We start from the raw sequence: 19,405 nt of genomic DNA, 5'->3' as shown, positions 1-19,405 counted from the left end.
AGATAAAATCCGTTTTCTATTATCTTTTCCTCAGTGGCAAGTCCTAAATTTTAAACAGTCACAATTAATATATCATTTTTAATTATTGTTACATGTAAACTAAAGTAATTCATTTGTGCTCATACCATACCTCTCCTTTTTAAAATGCAACGAATGTTAGTATTTTTTCTATAACCTATAAACATAAACATCATCCAATTAACTATAATATTGTAATAAAAACATTCAGCATCTCTCTTATCTTAAATGCAGTGAACTTACCTCAACAAGTAATATAAATTGGCCAATGGCTCAAAATACTATGGAGATCCTGGTCCAAAATGGTTTGGACCCCAATTACTTTCCTCAAGTATCTCTAATTTATCTCTGAAGGCCAAGCTCCAGGTGTTCTAATGATTCCAAATCTTAAAGGGGCTGCTCACAGAAAACAAGAAACTCCAGTGCTGTATTTAATGTAATGTATCCAAAGAGTAAATCTAAAAACACTCTCTTTGCCTCAGTTTACTTTGAATGTCCACTTTTTGATTTCCTTCCGATGTAACTTGTTCCAGTCCAAAGAAAAGAAGATCCTCAGCTGCATGATTCTGTTCCAGGCAGTGACTCACGATAGGGGTGTTGTTTATATGGTTTCTGACTTGGGATTGATGCTCTTGGAATCTTATCTTCAAAGCTCAAGAAGAAATCCCCACATACAGTATACCTCATGCACACGTTATACAATATTCACAGTTTTTTGTTCCACAGTTAATAAAAGTCTCTCTCTTAATTGTGAAGCCATTTATTGGATGTTTAAATTCTTTTTAAAGATTTTGGCATGCTGTACAACCTCCACACCTGTGGTTGCCCTTAGGTAATTGTTTTAAAGGGGCCATTCCTAGAGTCCGTTTATGAGTAACCAATTCACCTATGCTCCGACCATGTCTCCATGCTATTTGTAAGCCATTGTGGCAATCTTGTAGATCTGCCACAAAGTGCCAATGTTGATACAGAATCTTTTTAATGTCATTGGAATACTTTGAGTCCTCAAAGGAGCAAGTTATTTTAGCAATGCGCTCCTTTTGCTTATATTGCAGCAATCGTCTTCTTTCAAAGTTATCCGCTCTATTACGTGCCTTTTTAATTATTTGCTCTGGATAACCTCTAGTTTGTGATGCTTTTTGGCAAATGATCACAGTCTTCCTTACAGGTAGATCTTTCTGCATTAATTCTTCTGTGTCTTAAAAATTGTTCGTATCGGAGATTATTTTTAAGATGGGGGTGGTGGTAACCGCTGTAATGTTACAATGTGTTTCTATCAGTAGGCTTCCTATATGAGGAAACCTTCAATTTAGCATCTGTCAGAACCCCAAGGTTTCTGCCATGATGTATGTGTCTGGTTAGCTGAAGTGTAGCCATTGTTAAGATTTATCTGAGCATGCTGTAACCCTGAAAGCCTTAACTGTCTCTGTGTTAATTGTGGTATCAATGCTGTAGCAAGTACTGTGCTCTCCAAGGCCAAGTCCGGGACTCCTATCTGGCTTGGACGAGCGCCCGATCTGGCACCTAGGATGGGGGATGTCTTGTCTATGGGGGATGTGGACTTGCATTGGCGGGAAGAGTTGGTGGATAAGAACTGTTGCTTGTGCCCTGTTTGCCAGTTCTGGCTATGTGAGTCCTGGAAGAGCTGCTTTGTATAATAAACTTTCCTTTCTATAAGCAAAGTGTTTATTTCAAGTCTGTCCTCCTGACAGCATCCTTATCTAGGCCCTAGGGAAGCACGCCTGGCCTCGACCAGGGCCAGGGCCTTTTTGGTCCTGGCCCCGACCTGGTGGAATGAGCTCCCGGGAGAGCTGCGGGCCCTGCGGGATCTTTCGGCGTTCTGCAGGACCTGCAAAATGGAGCTCTTCTGCCAGGTATATGGTTGAGGCCGGGGCTGGTAAGATAGATCTATGCCCCCCCCTGGGATTTGGGACCTGAAATGAACATCATCAGGACCCTCCTCTCCACCCGCCAGTAGCGGGGGGGGGGGAGAGTGGAGTTGAGTTTACTGATTTCTGCCATGTCGGTAATGTTTTATGTCTTTTAATAGGGTTTTAATGGAGATTTTAAGACACTGTAACCCGCCATGAGCCATAAAGGAGTGGCGGAAAACAAATTGATTATTATTATTATTATTATTAATCTATAGTTACTATAGTGTCTAAAAAAGGTAACTGACGAAGCGTGCTTGCACTTGAAAGCTCACACCTTGAATAAATCTTTGTTGGTCTTAAAGGTGCTACTGGACTCTTGATTTTATTGTGCTACTTTAGGCCAACACGGCTACTCATTTGAATTTATTCTTCTTTTGGCTCCAAAAAGGGTTAAGCGTTTCATTACACAACCATATTTTTCTAATTCTAGCATTAAAAGGTTTGCATTTCCTGGAGGAACCCATGGAAATTCCACTGAGGAAGTTTTGGAGGGGTTGAGTTTCAGGCAACTCTGCCTGAGCCATCCATCCACTGCTTCCAAACATCTGGCAAATGTATCTGGTTGGAAGTCCATCTGTTCATTAGGAGATAGAGCTGGGTGTCATCCACATATTGATGACATATCACTGGACCAGCTAGGCTAGACAGCGCATATAGATGTTAAAGAGTGTGGGGTAGAGTATCTCCCCCTGCAGCACCCCACACGAGAGCCCGCAGGGGTCTAACATTTTATCCCCCATAGCAACCCTCTACATCCGGTTGTGAAGGAAGGAGACCAGCCACTGTAGCGCTGTCCCCCTAATCCCTGTTCCGGCGAGGCAGTGGGCCAGTAACTTGTGGCTGACCGTATCAAATGTGGCAGAGAGATCTAAAAGCGCAGGAAGGGCTGAACCACCTTGATCAGCTGGCGCGAGATATCATCTGTCAAGGCGCCCAGTGCGGTCTATTAATCTGTGTACTTAAAATAGTAGTGTAGTGGTTTGTGTAGTGGTTAAGAGTGCGGACTTCTAATCTGGCATGCCGGGTTCGATTCTGCGCTCCCCCACATGCATCCAGCTGGGTGACCTTGGGCTCGCCACGGCACTGATAAAATTGTTCTGACCGAGCAGTAATATTAGGGCTCTCTCAGCCTCACCCACCCCACAGGGTGTCTGTTGTGGGGAGAGGAATGGGAAGGCGACTGTAAGCCGCTTTGAGCCTCCTTCGGGTAGGGAAAAGCGGCATATAAGAACCAACTCTTCTTCTTCTTCTAATAGGAGGTGTGTACTGTTAGATATAGGGGTAACCAATTTGTAATGAAAAACATGTTCTTCTCTTTTGGGCTTAACAAAATTGTATTCTTTTATATTCAAGAAACAACCACTGACGATAATGCTACATTGAAAACGGTACAAATCTAGTCAGTGTTAGTTGTTTGATTACTATTAAAAAGAGATAAGATACACTGTATTTCTATTTACATTCATTGTTAAATTGTATAACTGTCTTTTATAGCTTGGATAGATTCTTCTTTTTTCTGTTGGGCAAACCCAGGCAAGGAGCCGACTGAATGGTCAATCTCTAGAAAATCACTAGAAAAATATGTTTTCCTGCAATGGGCTGATCAGGAGGAAATTCCGCACAAAGTCCGTACTACACAGCATCTTACAATCTGATAACAGTGGAATGTGTACATAGCTATACTGCTGGTGTGAGACAAAGAAGTGGAGAGTTTGCTAATAAGTGAGTTAGTCCTTCACAAAAAAGCCGGAAACCCCAATCCCAACCTATATAAAGGAAGCAGACAATAGAACTTCCTGCCAGTGTGCATGATAGGCTAGATTGTACTTGATTGATTTAAACTGACTGGATCCAGCAGATGGGATCCCTGCTGTTCATTGGCTCATTCCACATCAGCTTGGATCCTGCCTCGTACATCAAACTCAGTACTTGGCAGATTCATGTACACAACACTACCTAACTGAATAGACTTTGTGTTCACCTAATACAGTGGTTCTCACCCTGGGGGTCGGGACCCTATTGGGGGTTGAATGACTCTTTCACAGGGGTCACGGCAGGGCGAGGAGCTTGGCCAGGCGGGGGGCACTGCCACTGTTGCCATTCCTCCTGTAGGCATCTGTCTGAAGCAGCAGAAACGAGTGAGATTGGCATGGTGGGACAAGAGGCAGAACTGAACTGAGAAACCCTGGGGGAAAAAACAATTTATATACAATCATGAACAATGGATCTTCATGCCATTAGTCAGTTTCGGTTTAATTTTTGGGCCTGCTGGGAGGGGCTGGGTATAAAGCCAATAATAGACAAACACACACAATAAAATAATCAAATATTGACTTTTGAACTCATCCTGGGATCTGCTGCCCACAAGCTTCAAGATACCTGTAATTTATTTTCTACCAAGTGCTGCCTTTATTCTCAAAACATTCTAGCCACTGACGTTGACCTGCTGCTAATTAGCTAGTGTATGATTAACTGGAACAGTCTACTCTATAGCTAAAACCTCTATTCCCTTATTTCTCTCATAGGGAACATTTCCTCCTGTTTCAGGACTCCTTTCTTTCACCAAGTGAGCCAAAGCATATTTACATACATTGTAAGATTTTGCAGACATATTTAGTTGAGGAGAAAAATCCATTTAACTTCACAAGACTTACTTTTTAGAGAGGAAGTGTGCATGCACGTGAAAGCTCAAGCCTTGAGCAAATCTTTGTTGGTCTTAAAGGTGCCATTGGACTCAAATTTTGTTGTACTACTTCAGACCAACACTTGGATCTACTTTTTAGAGATTTTAATTGGCTCTTATTAATGTCTTGTAGCATACATTTAACAGACTGTAGGTTATGTCTGTTTTTGGCTCCAGATGTTCCCCCTCCCCATTAGTTGTGATCCTCTTTCATTATAGTTTGTTTATTTGTGCCCCACCAGAGGCTGCAACCTCTGATCTTTGTCACCATCCCTTATGTGTAACAACCAAAGCTGCAGTCTTTTTCACAAAGTATAACAACTGAAAGATTTATGAGAACAATAACACCAAGCCACTCTCTTCTCCAGCTCCTCCCTCCTTTCTGTGACTAGTATTAAAAAAATAAATGTCTTTCCATAACAGTTTCTAACTCACAAAAGTTCACACTTTTTCAGCAGGGGCACCTTGATTTTGGAATTCCTTCCTCCTATAGGTACCAGGCAAAAACATTTTATACCAGGCTTTTAATTAAAGATGTTTTAATCAGCCAATTTTACTCAGTTTGAGTTTATAATATTAGCCTGTTTTACCCTATTATATTTTTACCCTCCTTGGCTGTATTTGCCTCTTATTGTTTTATGCCAATAGATGTTTATTATTATTATTTATTTATTAAAGGGCAACTCTTTTAGCACTATTCTAATCTGGAAACTGATACTTTAAGCTATCAGTGTTCAGTTTAATGGTCTCTGATTTGTTTATGCTAGAGTAGAGTTGTTTTTTTAATACTGGATTATAATTAATATGTTTTAATGAGTTACTAGCCAGAATTGTGGAAAGGTGGCATCATTTTTCTGGATAAATAAATAAATCTGGAATAAATGTTGTTAGTCTTTAAAAGTGACACTAGATATCTGTTTTATTATGCTACAATAGACTAATAATTTCCCAGAATTAATTTTGAAAAGCCACACACACACACAGGACTAGTCTGTGTATCAGGTAACACATACTCAATAGTGTGAAATGTGTCCCTTTCACAAATCCAGCTTTTTTTTGTAGTGGCTCCAGTTTTTGCAGCTGGAGTTGTCTTCCTTTTAATTCTGCTGAAAGTAGCTTACCTTTAAGAACAGGTTTTGGCAACCTTGGGGTCTTTATGGACCTGCAATATTAGCGTCACTGGTACTCACCACAATGTTCATTTTGATATCCTCAGATCTGTTTTTGCAAGTGCCATTTGTCAATAGCCCATTGATGTGCAAAAGGAGATAGTTATCATTGCAAAAAGATAGAGTCAAGTTACTTCCGGCCAGATGGTTTGGGGAGTCTTGATGTTCCAGCCAGTTGTAAATGATGAGGATATTACCCATTCAATGGAGTCTCACTCCTGGCAATTCTGTGGCACAACTGCCTTCATGATTTCTGATTTTGCACTGCTTATTTTAGATGTGTAATGTTCTCATTAGTGTCCATCTTGATTGTGCCTAACCACCACATTCTTTGTTGGCCTGGTCCCCTTTTTTCCACTGACCAATCCTAGCATAACTGCTTTCTCCAATGAGTTGGATCACATGATATGGTCAAAGTGAGATAGTTTTGTGATTTTGCCTGCCAGTTATATATCAGGCTTTATGTGCTGTAATATTTCCTTGTGTATGACTTTTGCTGTTCAAGGAACCCGCAGAAGTTCCCTTATCACACAGCTATGTCCTTGGTGCCTGGCCAGAGAAAACAAGACCGAATTGATTCCCATTTGATTTAAGCTTAAAACATATATTTAGACCAGCCATACTGTCAGTAGTATGTGAGCTTCCGAGCTTACCATGACTCCTTTCCTCCTGGCTGTTACAAAAAAGGAAAAAAGGTTGTTTTTTGAGTAAGGACAATGCCTTCAATCATGGTGTTGAGATTCAAATGAAGCTATTCTCTAGTTGCTGGAAAGCAAGAAGCAATAAATCAGTTATTCTCCATAAAGAGTAAACAGTACTGATTTGAACCTAGCAATGGGATGTCACTATATAAAGCAGCTTCATGTGCCCAGGTTGGGTTTATCCTAGCAAACCAAAACATGTGGCTGAAATTTTTAAAGAGATAGGCAGAGGAATATACAGGGCAAAATTGATAAAAGTTTGGCATATACAGGAAAAATTTGTTCAAATTTGGCAGCCATTGTTTACTGGCATAAAATAAAGCCAGATGAAAGGGAGATAGAATCCTGAACTGTATTTCAATAAGTTCCAGAAATGGTGTTGAATTGTATTTACAGTTAAGATATATAGTTAAGATATACAAGGATTTTGTATTGTGTAAATTTTATATTGTATTTTGGTTGCAATTTTTTAAATGTCCTTATTTTATTTTTGAACATTTAGCTCGCCCTTCCCCAAGGGTTCAGAGGGGTTTACAACTAGCACATTTTGGCTTAACATTAAAGTATTGAATTGAGGCCCATTCAGGACACCTTTCCATCTTCACAATTCCACCCTCCCCACAGAAAAGACAACACTGGCTGGATTATTAATGTTTTTGTGTACTTAATTTGACGATGGAAATTGCCATCAAGGCTACACAGGGTTTCCAAGGCAAGAGATGAACAAAGGTGGTTTTCCCAATGACTGGCTCTAGGTAGCGACCCAGGATTTCTTTCAAGGTCTCACAGCCAAATACTAACCAGGGCTGACCCCACTTAGTTTCCAATAGCTGATGAGATTGAGCTAACCCAATAATACAGGATTGGGGCTGTGCTTAGGTTTGTGCCAAACGATTTCTCTACAGTGTCTGTGGTGGGTTTTTGTATCTGTGCATACAGACACTGTACATCAGGGGTAGTCAAACTGCGGCCCTCCAGATGTCCATGGACTACAATTCCCATGAGCCCCTGCCAGCAAACGCTGGCAGGGGCTCATGGGGATTGTAGTCCATGGACATCTGGAGGGCCGCAGTTTGATTACCCTGCTGTACATGTTGGAGGGAGGAGCAGTGCATGCTGGGAGAATTCAGTTATGTTTTGTCAGTTAGTGACAGTTAGTGCACAGAATCTCTCTCAGCCAGTCAGTGCCTCTGTTTCCATGGCCTTGTGTGATTGAGAAAGTCAGTGTCTCAGTAAGTTATAAGGAAATGCAGATTGCCATTTTGGGGTCGGGAGGTGAATTTCCTCCAGGAGGCAGGTTATCATCTGGACTGGGGTCACTGTGGGTGGCAGGCAGTTGTGAGTTTCCTGCATCGTGCAGGGGATTGAACTAGGTGACTTCCCACTCCATGATTCTGTGTTATAAACACACTTGATAATAACATGAGAGATTGAACCTTTCTTCCTGCCATGTTGCTTATTGAGATAAGCCTGCCAGCTGTACAAATGTCCCTTGTTATCTGTGAAACGTGTTTTACTGGTTTATATTCAGTCTCTCAAAGAAAACGTGAATTTTTTTGGGGGAAGGGGGGGAATAACTGGCCAAGTGAAAAAACTGATTTTAACCAGTACAGCAACATTTCTCTCCAAACAAAACCTCCCCACTTACTCTGCCTGGGAGTCTGTCAATTCTAAAGACTGAATTCAGAGTCCAGGGACACCTCGAAGACCAACAAGCAAAGGTTTATTCAAGGGATGAGCTTTCATTTCCTCCCACACTCCCTCAGATACAATGCCATGCAATGGAAGTAATCAGTTGATACTTATAGGCCAATGTGAGGGTACATTAACATACAATGCAAAACCAAAACCAAAAAAGGAACACAACACAACCTTTACAGGTAGGAACTCAGAAGTTGAGCTGTACAATAAAATAATGTAAAAATGTTAGTTATTTAAAACAGAACAAAAACTACATAAACACTATACAGAACTAACAGCACATAACACCAAACGCGTTTCAACCCTACCAGGTCTTCCTCAGTGGTCAGAACTGTGACAATACAACTCTCTATAAAATATCTAAACTCATTATAAAGTGTAGCTGAGTGGTTGAATAGGATCTGTAAATTATGGCTCCAACCAATATATGTAAATTTTAGACTTTTTGGAGACCACCTCCTATGGCATATGCCTAGGCTCACCACTCTTCACTATTATATAATTCTGAGCATTATATAATGCTGAGTGTGTATCTCATGTGCGTCAGAAAAAAAGCTATACAAATACACCATCATGAAAACGGTTAACAGATACCAGCGATATTTTAAGAGTTAGTTCTTATATGCTGCTTTTCTCTACGGGAAGTCGGCTCAAAGCGGCTTACAATCGCCTTCCCTTTCCTCTCTTCCTTAAGCTGGATGTTAATGTCCCCTCACACTGGCCTATAAGTATCAACTGATTACTTCCATTACACGACACTGTATCCAAGCAGTATGTGAGGAGACTTCCCTTGCATGAAATGGTCTCTGGGGGCGTGTGTGTGTGTGTGTGTGCGTGTGTGTGTGTGCGTGCACTCCAAAGCTCATCCCTTGAATAAACCTCGGTTGGTCTTCAAGCTGCCCCTGGACTCCCAATGTGTCCTGCTGCTTCAGACCAATGCGGCTCCCCACTGAAGTCTCAAGACTATTCCACAAGGATATGGGCTTAAACAGGGGCAGTCAAACTGCGGCCCTCCAGATGTCCATGGACTACAATTCCCATGGACTACAATTCCCAGGAGCCCCAACCAGTGTTCGCTGGCAGGGGCTCCTGGGAATTGTAGTCCATGGACATCTGGAAGGCCACAGTTTGACTACCCCTGGGCTTAAACCAGCATTCGCTGGCAGGGGCTCCTGGGAATTGTAGTCCATGGACATCTGGAGGGCCACAGTTTGACTACCCCTGGGCTTAAACCAGCATTCGCTGGCAGGGGCTCCTGGGAATTGTAGTCCATGGACATCTGGAGGGCTGCAGTTTGACTACCCCTGGGCTTAAACCAGCATTCGCTGGCAGGGGCTCCTGGGAATTGTAGTCCATGGACATCTGGAGGGCCACAGTTTGACTACCCCTGGGCTTAAACCAGCATTCGCTGGCAGGGGCTCCTGGGAATTGTAGTCCATGGACATCTGGAGGGCCGCAGTTTGACTACCCCTGGGCTTAAACCAGCATTCGCTGGCAGGGGCTCCTGGGAATTGTAGTCCATGGACATCTGGAGGGCCACAGTTTGACTACCCCTGGGCTTAAACCAGCATTCGCTGGCAGGGGCTCCTGGGAATTGTAGTCCATGGACATCTGGAGGGCCGCAGTTTGACTACCCCTGGGCTTAAACCAGCATTCGCTGGCAGGGGCTCCTGGGAATTGTAGTCCATGGACATCTGGAGGGCCGCAGTTTGACTACCCCTGGGCTTAAACCAGCATTCGCTGGCAGGGGCTCCTGGGAATTGTAGTCCATGGACATCTGGAGGGCCGCAGTTTGACTACCCCTGGGCTTAAACCAGTGTTGACCACTGCCTGTGGCTGTGCGGAAGGGGGGGGGTGGCTGCTTCACAAGCGCCAAGCCCCCCACCGCAGCGAGGCTGCCCCGGCGCTTTGCCTCTGCCCCCGCCAGTAGGCGCTGCGGCGTCTCCGCGTCTTCCCGCGGCTCCCCCGTTTTCCTCGCGGTGGGCGGGCCCGAGGCGGAGGCGGAGCGAGAGGCGGGCAGGCCCACTGCGCGCGGGGAGGGGAAGGAGGAGGAGGGCACTCATGGCTCGCTACTCTTCCAGCGGGGACAGCCAAGCGGGGCGGCTCTTCGCGGGGGGTCCCAGGAAGCCCCCGAAGGCAGCGCCGGGCGGCCCTTGGAGGCGGCGGCGCCCCCGGCCGTGTGTGGGACTGTCGCCCAGCCTGCCTCAGGCGGCGGAGGGAGGCGGAACGGCGTAGCGGCCCCGGGAGCGTCTTCGGCGGAGAGAGAGGGAGAGAGAAGCTTTTCGGCTGCCGAAGAGGCAGGAAGGGCCTCGCGTGGCTGCCCGGGCGCTGAGGCGACTTCCGCGGCCTCCCTTCTTCTCATGTCGCCGGCGGCGCCAGGTAGGGCCAGGGGGCGCTGAAGGCGAGGGAGACGGGGAGAGTTCAAAATGGCGAGCGGGCGGCGGCAGTGCGCTCTTTCTCTGGCGCTTCTTGGGGCTGCTCGTAATGGAGGGAGGAAGCGGGTTGTGCTTGATTCCCCTGCCCGCTGGAGGCGGCGTTCGCGTGCCTGCGGGGCTTTCGACCCTTCCTTTCGCCCCTTTTCGTGCTGCCCTTGGCTTGCTGTTCGCCAAGCTGTCACAGGGACTCGCGCTTGGCTTGGCTTTTCTGCTTCCAGCGCGGCCGGGCTCGGCTCTGGGCAAGCTTATGCGTAGAAAGGGCCTCTGGACTGGTTGGGATTTGTTCCTGTTTCCCCCTTGCTTTTATCTTCCCCGATTTTGCAAGGCGCGGCATACCAACAAACCCTGCCCCCGCTGTCTGTGTATTTGCCTCCTTTCCTCATTCTTTGCATACAGCTTAGAGCCTCGTAAAGAGCCCTTCTGGCGCTGTGTTTTGTGCATCCCGCGGTTCAAAAGTCTAGTGGAAAGGAAAGCTGGAAGGTTTCTGCGGGCGATTTCTTACTAAGCTAATGGATCGGCCTTCCACTGTATGTGCGCTTAATATAGTATTCGAGAACGTGTCTGAGCATTCTAGGGATGCTGTCGGCAATTAGATGGGAGGGGAATCTACATTATACTGTCTTCATACTTTATTTTTTTCAGAAATCTTTTTGAAATCCGTCTTGGTGAAAGCCATCAAGCAAAACTTGAGTTTAAAACAAAAACACACGTTTCCTAGCCGCCATTATACTAAGAGTTTTGAGTGTATCTCCTTGATAATTTTAGAAGGAATTTATTTTGCCATAATGAATGCTTTTATGAATTTATAGCAGCAAATGGGGAAAGACATTTATTCATAAGAGGGTTTTTTAAAAACAACAATGGAATATATGTGTTATGTGTTAAAAGCATATAAGTCTGGAATTGCATTTTGCTGTTTTAATCTTTCAGTGAAGTTTGTCCATTCCTGAAAGAATCTTAAGGCCCCAAAATAAATTTTGCATCTTTTAGAATAAGTGTATATATAAAAGTGACTAACGTGCAAGAATGTTTTAAAAAACAGTGGAAATGTATAGTATTCTTATTTTACTCTTCATTCAGACGAGCTTGAGAACCAAACTAGTGGGGCTAAGTCCCCTGCCACGTCAAGATAACTGAAGTTAACCTGGCAGCCAGATTCTTGATCTTAAAAACAAAAAAGGAATTTGTCTGCATATTGTGTGCAGTTAACATTGAAGCAAGCTATTGTCCAGTAACTGGGAAACCAATATGGCAATAAAGTATCCAAATTGGACTTATATAGACTAGTCTCTCTTCAGTAATTCCTTTATTCTTATTTCACACAAGTCCCAACGCGTTTCGCCTTACAGCTTTTTCAAGGGATGGTTTTTATATTTAAGAACCAACTCCAAATTATTAAGGAATCTCTTGATAGAGTATAAGGTCATACAATAACTAAACTTAGCTTGTGGCGCTTCAGACAGTATAGTGGCATTGTGGAGGAATGTTTTAATTCGAGGAGACACTGACATGATCCGTCTTTTCCTCCCATTCCATCCATTTTGCTAATTCACGATGATATGGTATTATATTAAGTGACACGTGTTTTCCTAAATTCTTTGTAATTCAGTTGTATGACATTAAGGAGGACTGTTTGGGTCTTCCTCTGTAAAGTGTTTATGCTGAACCTTTAGTTTTTTTTCTGTCCTGACAAATATCTGTCTGCCATCCTCATCTTTGTATATGACAACTGCCTGCTCTAAGTAGAAGTCTTGGCAGCCTTCCAAAACATGAGACAATGCTACTGGAAAATGGCTAGGCCACCTGTGGCTATAGATCTGGTAAACAGCCTGTTTCCCACACACCTGTGCCTTGATGGGGAGAGGACCCTGGGACAAGAGAATGATATAATGCCCTTATTCTTGGTCATTGATCGTTGCTCATTTAAATGTTAAAAATCACACCTCAATTTCCCTCCCCTGAGAAGGCAGGGAAGAAATATGATAGTGCCCTGAAATATTATCTGTTTGGATCTGATTGGACAAAAACTTACCAGTGAGTGTACAGGAATGGCTGATTAGATAATGATGTAATCTGGGGTGTGACTTTTCAACTGTATAAGAAGGCAGTGCTCAGCACTTGCACTGGAGATATCACTGCTGAGCAGTCCTGGGTTTGGGATTTCTCTGCGATCAAGAAGGGGCTCCTAATAGCTCTATGGGGAAGTAACCTTGCTTGGTATGTATTCATTTATGCTATGCTGTTATCTTTACTTGTCTACTAATTGAGGCTAATAGAAGTATAGTATTCTCATATCCATTGTGCACTTATTGTCTCCAGATCCAACAAAGAACCTTTGCCAAGTTCCTTTGATAAAACAAAAGAAAGCTGGAAAGTCCCTGCTGTAGGATTGGAAAATCAAGGTGGTAACAGTGATCGAAGTTGCAAAATCATCTTGGTGAAAAAATATTTACCATAAAATTTATGTCATGAGAGAGATCAGCACATTTCCAGTGAATAACCCCTTTTGGGTATCAAGCCCATAATAACGGCAAATATGGTTCTTTCCTCAGTTTTGGCCTGTGAGATAGCCCGCTAGGGATTTGAATCCATCCCCTTAGTCTGACAATTTAATCACTGCATTTTGTGGACCAGTCATTCTCTTTCAACATGGAAATTGGATGCCAAGTTTTATTTTGCTATGTTGAAAATAACTTATAAATAATAAATTATATAAATATCAATAAGATATAAATAAAATAATGTTGAGAACTCCTAAGGACCTAGTATATTGTTACCAAAATCTTCCATGTTTAAACAATCAAACCTTTATATCTACATAATATGTAGATATAATGTTCAATGTAAACCGCCCAGAGCTGCAAAGAAATGGGCGCTATAGAAATCTAAATAAATAAATACATCATCTGCAGCAATTATAATTATGCTATAATTTTCCTCATTTCCCCCCATTCTATGCCTTTGAATGAGTAAAATTTTGTTTTACAAAGCATTTCACTTGTTAAATGAGAACCCCCCCCCCCCAAGTGTCCTGGAAAACCAAAACTGGTACTTTTCTAAAGTGTGTGCATATGGGAAACAGAAAAGTTTTCATAAACTGGAACAGTATGGGAGCATGAGAGGACTAGGTGATCCTGTAGAGTTATAGACATAACTCTACTTGTGTCTTCCTGATATTCCAAGTATCACTCCTAATTGTTAAGAATTTTACTACAGTAGAAAAGGCTAAAATCTGAACTGACTGATGATGAAATGTCAAAGGCCCTCCCTGTCCTGCATTATTCCAGTAGTTAGGTTAAATTAGGGGAAGAAACATTTTATCTGGGCTCATTGGGGGTCAAAGGGGATGAAAGGGAGTTAATTAGAAACATCTGTGGTAGCCCAGGGAGCATCATCCAACCTTGTTCATTCATAGTGTGAACTTTAGGAGCAATGAGATTTGCTATAAGATTTGTAATGCCAGCTGTAGTACATTTTACTTAATTTAAACCCCAGCCCTTTTCATCAGTGAGGATGCAGAGTGACTTACAACATTTCCCCCATTTTATCTTCACAACAAGGTATATTAGGCTGAGAGTGTTTCACTAGCCCAAGTGGGAGTTGAACCTAAGGCTCCTAGATCCTAATCTAACACCTTTAACTGCTACATTGTGATGGCTCTTGAATAGTTGTTACTTTTTAAAGATGAGAATAAACCAGTGTGGAACAGCATGGGAGCTGTAGTAGTAGCAAAATATGAACTGAAACCAAGTAATATGCTGAGAGGTTGTGCTGTGCACAATGTATCCAACATCCCTTTCAGAATTTCTTATTACTACAAGATCAGGTTTAAAGTCTCCACTCCAAAGTTAGGGAATATGCTTTTGTAAGACAATAGGATTGTAGTTTTAGTGTAATGTTCTTTGTAGTTTAATGTAATGTTCTATCATCTTGCTTTTACTGCAGTGTTTTTATTATACCTTATATACAGTTTTTGTTTGCATTGTTTTTAATTCTGCAATCCTAGTGCATTGTTTATTGGATATTTTAATATTTTATGCTGCCTGAATTTCTTTGCCTATACTTTGTAATTTACTTTGTCTCTGTGAGAAAATGAAGTGAATAAACTTTTGTGAATGCTGATGTGAAAAATATTGAACCCTCATTATTTTCTTTCTCCAAAGAACTGTCCTGAAATTTGCTTTCTATTTATCAGCTATAGAATGACATTTGGATTTTAAATATTCAGAATGACAAGATGTTGATAGGTCAGTATTAAAAGAAGTATAGTGTCTAAATTAGCGATCCCCAACCTGTGGACAGCGGACCACATGTGGTCCGTCGACTAATTGGAGGTAGGCCGCAAAGGACGCCTTCTCTCTCCCCCCCCCCCCGGCCCTTTACAACACACTTCGGGTGTCATTGTCTCCCATCACTCCCATATGGGACTATCTCATTGCAGAGAAACAAGCTCAGGGTTCCCATTGATTTGTCATTGTCATGAGTTAAAATATCTATGAAGATAAAATGTTCCTTATGTTCACTGTTGTGGCGTGTCTATCTTATTACCATAGCGATCAGAGAGCATTAGGGCAGTGGTTGAGAGTAGAGGAGTAAACTACCCCCCCCCACCGGGCCTCAGTAAAATTGTCAAGCGTTGAGTGGTCCCTGGTGATAAAAAGGTTGGGGACCACTGGTCTAAATCACACAAGATGATGTTACTGCTTTACTCTGCTCTGGTAAGACCTCACTTGGAGTACTAGAGTGTTGGGCGCCAAAGATGGAGATAAACTGGAGCATGTCCAGAGGAGGGTGACAAAGATGATGAGGCCTTGGAACCTCGTGCCAGAATACTTTAAAGTGAGCTGGATGTCCAACTAGTTTATGCAATGGTGGTAAGGAAGTATGAGTTCTGACACTGTTGGAACTTGTATTCCATTAACCTCTATAATAGGTACTGGAATGAGACAAAGAATGAAGACTGCTAATGAGTGAGCTAAAGGTAAAGGTATCTCCTGTGCAAGCACCGGGTCATGTCTGACCCTTGGGGTGACGCCCTTCAGCGTTTTCTTGGGAGACTCAATACGGGGTGGTTTGCCAGTGCCTTCCCCAGTCATTACCGTTTACCCCCCAGCAAGCTGGGTACTCATTTTACCGACCTCGGAAGGATGGAAGGCTGAGTCAACCTTGAGCCGGCTGCTGGGATCGAACTCCCAGCCTCATGGGCAGAGCTTTCAGACTGCTGCCTTAGCACTCTGCGCCACAAGAGGCTCTTAATGAGTGAGCTAGACCTTGACAAAGAAGCCTTGATTGGATTATCAAGAAACCTCCCATCAGAGATAATGAAAAAGGGAGTGTCTCGGGTTTGCAGCATTTGCATTCTGGCCTGAATGGGTGTCAGGTGGTAGAGCCATCTAGTCAATGGGAGCTTGATGACCCAGCAATTAAGAATGGGGAAAACTTATGGATGGAGGAATTCCTTTGGAGGAGATAGTATGTCCAGGTATTGAGGGTCATTGAGTGGATTAGCCACAACTGTTGGATGACAATGACTCCTTTGTCTCAGTGTAAGGGAACAGTTAAGTACCCAGCCCCTATTTGTGTGATTAATTGCATCACTCCAGTGATAGACAGGAATTCTCCTGGATGAGGGTGGTATCTCAGAGTCAGCATTGGTTTATTTCTGATAGGCAGATTTCTCAGCAGGCTCCTTGGCTTAGCTATCCTTGATTAGAGTGTGCCAGAAATATTAAATAAATGGAGATTTGCAACTATATTCTTCGCGCACTAAGAACTGGGACTCTAATACCTATTGGGACACAAATGAAATAAAATTACCAAAAAGCTTTCATTAGTTCTCATGAATTTTACCATCTTTTTTATTTAATTTAGTAGCACTGTTCTGTCCGGTGCTAGATCAACTTTTTTTGCTTATGCTGCTTCCTAAATATGCTTTGAAAAATTAAAATGACAGTTTGTAAAGATGAATTGTGGTTCAAGTCTTTCTATCCAAATTGTCCTCCCTTTTTCAGTCTTGAAAAAGCCATAGCATGTTTTCCTTGTGTCTTTCACATTTTGCAGTGAAAGTTTATGCGTGATAAGGGTAGTTAATCCATGTGAAATTTAAGAATACATGAATAGGGATGTGCTGTTAGCAGTACTTAGCTGTTTTTTTTTTGTTTTCAGTGTTGTTCAGTATTACTCACAAAGATGTTTGTTGCTAATTAGGTAAAACTTGGAAAAAGTAAGTCAGAAACGAGTTCGTGGGGTTAAGACCCCTGCCATTCAGTAACAGCTAAAGTTACTAACAGCTATTGTTTAATGTGAGCTAATGCCCATAGACTAATTTCATGTTCTATTAGGGTGACCCTTTTTTACATATTATGTATGGCTACGTCACTGGTGTTGTCAGGAAGGGTTTGGATTTCTGGATCATGGCCTACTGTGTCAACATGAGGGGCTACTATCAGGAGACGGTGTGCACCTCACAAGGGATGGAAAAAGTATTTTTGGGAGAAACCTTTGCACATTTGGTGAAGAGAGTTTTAAATTAAACACAAAGGGGGAGTGAGATGTAAATTCAGAACTTGGTGAGATGGCAATAACTGAAGATGAGAAAATTGCAAATCTACAGGGAATGTTACATAGAGTGGGGAACTACAAGCTTACATAGGGAACTACTAGCTTACAAGGAAGTTCAAAAACCAAAAACATGAGGCACACAAAGGATGGATTATGATATCTCTACACGAATGCCCAGAGTATGGAAAACAAGCAGGAGGAACTAGTAGTCCTAATAGAGGAAGGGGGCTATGACCTAATAGGAATCACAGAAACTTGGTGGGATAATACTCACAATTGGAATACTAGAATCGAGGGGTACAATCTATTCAAAAGGGATAGACAAGAAAAGAAGGGGGGAGGTATATCAATATATGTTAAAAATCTTTATACTTGTGACGAAATACCGGTACCTGAGCATGAAAGTTCAGTTGAGTGTATTTTGGTAAGTATAAAAGGAGTAGGAAATGAGAATGGTATTATTGTGGGGATCTGCTATAGACCACCAAGCCAGTCAGAGGATTTGAATGAGATACTGCTAGACAAAATTACACAATTTTCAAAAAAAGGGGAAACAGTGGTCATGGGTGATTTCAATTACCCAGGTATCTGTTGGAGGACCAACTCTGCTAAGAATTCAAACTCCGTTAAACTATTAACTTGTCTTGCTGACAGCTTCATTTAAAAGAAAGTAGACAGGGGAACCAGGGGGTCTGCTATTTTAGACTTGATTCTCATCAACAGAGAAGAACTGGTAGATGAGGTGGAAGTAGTATGCACAATTGGTAGTAGTAACCATGTGCTTTTGGAATTTTCAATTGTGGGAAAGAAAAAACTTTTACATAATCGGACGTATAGACTGAACTTCAGGAAAGCCAATTTTAACAGATTTAAATGTATGTTGGGTAGAGCCCCGTGGTTAGAAAGAGATGGGAGTCCAAGAGAGCTGAGAGTTTCTTAAAAGTAAAATACTGAAAGCTCAATTATAAACAATTCCTGCGAGAAAAGCTGGAAGAAGCCTAAGAAAGCCAAGGTGGCTCCATAAGCAGTTGTCAAATGATTTGAGGAATAAAAAAAGAGTCATTTAGAAAATGGAAGGAAGGCCTTATTACCAAGGATGAGTAATAACAAATATCCAATAATTGTAGGAAAAGTGTTAGAGAAGCTAAATATTTGCTTAGGCTAGCAAGAAGTGCTAGCAAAAAAAAGAAAGTGACATTGCAAAAAAAAAGAAAGTGAAATTATAACAGATAATGATGATGAAGAGAGGACTGAACTGCTATTTCTCAGTCTTCTCTTGTGAAGGAAATAGTGTTAAATGTGGCAAAAACGTAACAACACAGGGGATGGGAATGGTGGCCTAGGATCACTGTTGGGGCAGTCCACAAACACCTAGTTTCTATAAATGAAACAAAGTCTTCTGGTCCAGATGAATTCCATCCAAGGGTACTAAAAGAACTTGTAGATGTAATCTCTGAATCGCTGTCCATTATTTTTGACACTTCCTGGAGAACAGGTGAGATGCCAGATGATTGGAGGTGGGTAAATGTTGTCCCCATCTTCAAGAAAGGGAAAAAGGAAGATCTGGGTAAGTATCAACCTTGTCAGCTTGACATCTGTAGCTGGCAAAATTTTGGAACAAATAATCAAACAGTCAGTCCTTGAGCAGCTGGAACAGAGAGCTGTGATTTCTATCAGTATGGGTATCTCAAGAACAAGTCATGTCAGACCAACCTTAATCTTTTTTTTTGAGAAAGTAACTACCTTGCTAGATCAGGGGAATGCCGTGGTCATAGTTTATCTGGCTTCTAGTAAAGGTTTTGATAAGGTTCCACGTGATATTCTTGTTGACAAGTTGGTAAAGGGCGGTATGGATTATGTGGATCAATAACTGGTTGACTGATCATACCCTGGAGGAATTGTTAATGGTTCAACATCCTCTTGGAAAAGAGTGACAAGTGGAGTACCCCAGGAATCTGCCCTGGTGCCTGTGTTGTTCAACATATTTATAAATGATTTGGATGAGGGATTAGAGGGGATACTTATTAAATTTGCAGACCATACTAAACTGGGAGGGGTAGCAAACATGACAGAAGACAGAATCAGAATACAGGATGATCTTGATAGGTTCGAGAAGTGGGCTAAACTGAATAAAATGAAGTTCAATAGGGACAAATGTAAAGTTCTGCATTTAGGTAGGAAAAACCAAATACATCAATATAGG

General features: G+C 42.3%; 1 protein-coding gene across 5 annotated transcripts in view; it reads left to right on the top strand.

Moving 5' to 3' along the window:
- Positions 1-10,234: 10,234 nt before the first annotated feature.
- Positions 10,235-19,405, top strand: part of RESF1 (retroelement silencing factor 1) — a 46,556-nt gene continuing 37,385 nt past the window's right edge. For 3 of the 5 annotated variants that reach the window (XR_013231409.1, XR_013231408.1, XM_077339918.1), the window contains exon 1: positions 10,235-10,585. The gene's annotated coding sequence lies outside the window, so the exon portion shown is untranslated. Of the gene's footprint in view, positions 10,586-10,686; positions 12,859-19,405 lie in introns of those variants that run through there. The other 2 variants (XM_077339916.1, XM_077339917.1) reach the window with 2 other exon arrangements.

The sequence above is a fragment of the Paroedura picta genome, chromosome 5 (assembly GCF_049243985.1).
Source record: "Paroedura picta isolate Pp20150507F chromosome 5, Ppicta_v3.0, whole genome shotgun sequence".
Lineage (NCBI taxonomy): Eukaryota > Metazoa > Chordata > Lepidosauria > Squamata > Gekkonidae > Paroedura > Paroedura picta.
The sequence above is the reverse complement of the archived record's forward strand: the minus strand, read 5'-3'. Positions and strand labels throughout refer to the sequence as shown.